A 5076-nucleotide genomic window follows, 5' to 3' on the forward strand; every position below is an offset into this window, starting at 1 on the left:
ATAACTGTATGATCGGTGGGGTAGTGAAGCGACTGATGATGATGGTTAGGGTTCTGTGTTTCGTAACTGATGACGATGATCATGCTTACCTGGGGAACCTTCAGTTGAGGAAGGTTAAGGTTCCACGTGAGGAAGGTTAAGGTTCCTAGTTAACCTTCGTCGTGGCCCTATGTCGACGAACCTTAAGGTTCCCCGTGAAACATTTAAGTAACAGTAGTCAGGTACGTTAACTCTGTTAGTGTGATAACTCTGTTAATACGTTAACTCTGTTAGTGTGATAACTCTGTTAGTATGATAACTCTGTTAGTGTGATAACTCTGTTAGTATGAGAACTCTGTTAGTGTGATAACTCTGTTAGTATGATAACTCTATTAGTGTGATAACTCTGTAAGTATGTTAACCCTATTAGTATGATAACTTTGTTAGTATGATAACCCTGTTAAGTCTGTTAAGTAATAACCCATGTTAGAATAGACTGAAAACTCAAGTATGTGAAACACGAATTATATCAATGTGAGATAACTATTATGTGATACATGATGATTGCTTAGGCACACTTTGTGACATGGATTGTATGTGAAACCTTACAAACGTGAACTGATTGTGTATACGTGCATAACTATAGGACTTGACTGATTACTTCTGAGCATATAGTTAGCATACCGAGCAAACCAAGGTGAGTTCACACTTCTAAGGCATGGGATTCCCGGTGGATTGGGAATGGGATTAAATAGCTAAAACGGGACTTGTACTTTCGCCACAACTAGACTACTTACTTCTGTCCTCGGTTTGGGAGGGACATCAGCGCTTAACCTATGTACTCATTACGTACCACTGTCCTCGGTTTGGGAAGGATGCCAGCGCTAAACATACGTACTCATTACGTACCACTGTCCTCGGTTTGGGAAGGGCACCTGCGCTAAACCTACGTGTTCTTATACGTACACCGTCCTTGGATTGGGAAGGACGCCTGCGATAAACCTATGTACTCATGTATATACCTCTTTCCTCTGTTTGGGAAGGACATCAATACATGCATCTAGTCTAGTGATTTATAACATGGGGTAGCCCCCACTGATCATGGTTTGGAAAACAAAGAAAGTTCATTTACCATAGTTGCAAACAAACTCTTAGTTCTTGAGAAACTACTTTAAAACAAACACATCCTGTGAACTCGCTCAACTTTGTTGTTGACTCGTTGTTACATGCCTTGAAGGTCGTTAGGTACTTCTGGATCTTGCACGGAGAGGCGTTGATCGTTGTGGGATATGGACTGTTATGTCCTATGCTTAACATTTGAACTTTAAACTATGTTTTGGTTATTTAAACATTACTATGCGTCCGCTGATTTCTTAAACACGTTTGGTTTATTTTGAAACACCAATTATATTGGGTTTGGTTTTATTTACTTAATGGTATTGTTCAATATGATTGGTGGCTTGATCCTGGTCAGTCACGCCTCCAAGCATTGGTACTCCGCATGTGGAAATTTGGGGGTGTGACAGATTGGTATCAGAGCCATTGGTTATAGTGAACTTGGTTTTAAAAAGGGGAAAACTTTTTGGTAAAACCAGACTATAACCTGTACAGTGCTCAACGATCCACAACGACGCTTCGCTCCACGTGCAAGACTCAACACTATAGGTGATATGATTTATGTTTATTTTGCCTACTTGCTAGTTACATAGTACATTGCTCATGGTATGCTTAGATGAACGTAACAACTGTTGTTTGAAAACACATGTGTGCTTACTCTCTTCTGTCATTGCACTTTCGCGAACCTCTCTCACCCATGTTTCCTTTGATATGAAGATCATGAGAGGATGCGTTAACCTAACTCAAGCCCAGCTAACGACTCTAATCAATTAACAAGTTACTGCAGCACTCGCAGCCGCTCAGGCAGGAGGTATAACCTGCCATTGCAACTTACTCTAGGATCTCTAGATCCTACCCTCGTGAATCAACACTTGTGTTTAACTTTGTCTCTTCTTACACACACGACAGGTCAACATGCTCAGCCTCCTGCATGTACTTTCAAAACTTTTATGGACTGTCGACCTACTACTTTTAGTGGCACTGAAGGAGCGGTAGGCCTCCTGCACTGGTTTGAGAAGCTCGAATCTGTCTTCGAGATGTGTGAATGCCCTGAAGCTCGTAGGGTAAAGTACGCTACTGGAACACTCGAAGGTGCTGCGTTAACCTGGTAGAAAGCATAGGTTCAGATGTTAGGGCTGGCAGCTGCTAATGCCACCCCATGGAACGACTTCAAGTATCTGATTAAGGAAGAGAATTGTATTCGTGATGACATCCACAAGCTAGAGGTGGAGTTTTTCAACTTAAAGATGTCGGGGTCTGAAATTGGGGCTTATACGAAGAGATCAAATGAATTAGCTATATTGTGTCCCACTATGGTAGACCCTCCCATCAAACGTATCAAGCTGTATCTCAAGGGTCTTGTGCCAGAAATTCAGAGTCATGTGATCGCGGCTAATCTTGGCATCATCTAGCAAGTCACTCGACTTGCTCATCGTCTCACTGATCAGGCGGTAGAACAGAACAGACTACCAAAACGTGTTAATGCTGCTACAGCTACTTCAGATGCTCCTAGTGACAATAAACGCAAGTGGGATGGAAATTTGAACAAGGGTTCCACTTCGGTTCAGTCTCAGTCCCAGCAGCGAAAGACAGATGAGTACAGGAGCCCCAGTCAGCAGTCTTTTGGTAATCGAAGTCAGGGTGGATACAGGGGAAACCACCCTAAGTGCAATCGATGTAATTTTCACCACAGCGGGCCGTGCAACAAAAATTGTTGTCAGAGATGTAACAAGCTGGGTCATGAAGCCAAAGATTGTAGGAGCTCACGTCCTGCAAACCAGAATCGTCAACAGCAGCCACAAGCCCCACAGAACCAGCAACAACAACAACAGGGTAACAGGGGATGCTTTCAGTGTGGTGCTGAAGGCCACTTCAAGAGAAATTGCCCCCAGTTGAACCAGAATCAGAATAACAACAATAATCAGGGGGACGGGAACAACAATAGGGGTAACAATGGGGGTAACAATAATGGCAGTGGCGCCCGGGGACGTGCGTTCGTAATTGGTCAGGGTGATGCTAGGAATGATCCCAACGTTGTGATGGGTAAGTTTCTACTGGACGACTTTTATGTTAATGTTTTATTTGATTCGGGTGCCGATACCAGTTATGTGTCTCTAAAAGTTAGTCAAATTCTTAAACGTACCCCAACACTTTTAAACACCAAGCACATGGTAGAACTAGCAAACGGTAAAAGTCTTGAAGCCACACACATAGTTAGGGGTTGTAATCTCATCTTAGCTGGTCAGACCTTCTCTATCGACCTCATTCCTATCGTTCTGGGTAGTTTCGACATCATTATTGGTATGGATTGGCTATCTCAACATCGAGCAGAGATCCTTTGCAAGGAGAAGATCATTCGCATTCCTAGTTCAAATGGAGAACCTTTAGTAATTCATGGCGACAAGAGTGGTGCCGTTATGGGAATCATTTCTTTTCTCAAGGCCCAGAAGTGTTTGCGCAAGGGCCACACTGCTATTTTAGCCCTCGTTACTGACACCTCGAAGAAAGAGAAGAAGATAGAAGATATCCCGATTGTACGTGACTTTCCTGAGGTATTTCCTGAGGAATTACCTGGTCTTCCGCCTCATCGGCAAGTTGAGTTTCAAATCGAGCTAGCTCCTGGAGCAGCACCCATAGCTCGTGCACCTTATCGTTTAGCTCCATCAGAACTTGAGGAACTGTCCACGCAACTACAAGAGCTCTTAGATAAGGGTTTTATTCGTCCTAGCTCTTCGCCTTGGGGAGCTCCAGTACTATTTGTGAAAAAGAAAGACGGTACCTTCAGAATGTGTATTGACTACCGTGAACTCAACAAGGTGACTGTAAAGAATCGCTATCCTCTTCCACGCATTGATGACTTATTCGATCAGCTGCAAGGATCGAGCTACTACTCGAAGATTGACCTGAGGTCAGGTTACCATCAACTGAGAGTCCGAGACGAGGATATCTCTAAGACAGCGTTCAGGACTCGTTATGGGCATTACAAGTTCCTGATTATGCCTTTTGGATTGACAAACGCACCTGCAGTCTTCATGGATCTTATGAACAGAGTGTGCAAGCCCTACTTGGATAAGTTCGTTATTGTTTTCATCGACGACGTCCTGATCTATTCGAAGAGTCAGGAGGAGCACGAGCAACACCTGAGACTTATTTTGGAACTCCTCAGAACAGAACAGTTGTATGCTAAGTTTTTGAAATGCGACTTTTGGCTTCGCGAGGTCCACTTTCTAGGCCATGTGGTAAACAAGGATGGGATTCATGTTTATCCATCCAAGGTAGACTCGATCAAGAACTGTCCTGCACCTCCTACACCAACGGAAATTCGCTAATTCTTGGGTTTGGCAGGTTACTACAGAAGGTTCATCAAGGATTTCTCCAAGATTGCGCAACCTCTCACTTCACTAACTTAGAAGGGTGTCACCTATCGTTGGGGTAATGCACAGGAAACAGCATTTCAGCACTTAAAGGACAGACTTTGTAGCGCACCTATTCTCTCATTGCCAGAGGGCACAGACGACTTCGTGGTTTATTGTGGCGCGTCAATTCAGGGTCTTGGTTGTGTGTTGATGCAACATGATAAAGTCATTGTTTATGCATCGCGCCAACTCAAGGTTCACGAAAGGAATTATACTAAACACGATCTGGAGCTGGGTGCTGTTGTTTTCGCACTTAAGATATGGAGACATTACCTGTACGGTACCAAGTGTACCATTTACACCGATCACAGGAGTCTCGAGCATATCTTCAAGCAAAAGGAGTTGAACATGCGACAACGTCGATGGGTCGAGCTCTTGAATGACTACGAATGCGTGATCAAGTACCATCCGGGCAAAGCCAATGTTGTGGCCGACGCCCTTAGTCGAAAGGATAATACACCTATACACGTGCGTGCGTTACAACTTACCATCCAATCTAGTCTTCCTACTCAGATACGAGATCCTCGGGTTGAAGCATTGAAAGTAGAGAACGTCAGGGCGGAGT

This window comes from Helianthus annuus, chromosome 9 (genome assembly GCF_002127325.2).
Source record: "Helianthus annuus cultivar XRQ/B chromosome 9, HanXRQr2.0-SUNRISE, whole genome shotgun sequence".
Classification (NCBI taxonomy): domain Eukaryota; kingdom Viridiplantae; phylum Streptophyta; class Magnoliopsida; order Asterales; family Asteraceae; genus Helianthus; species Helianthus annuus.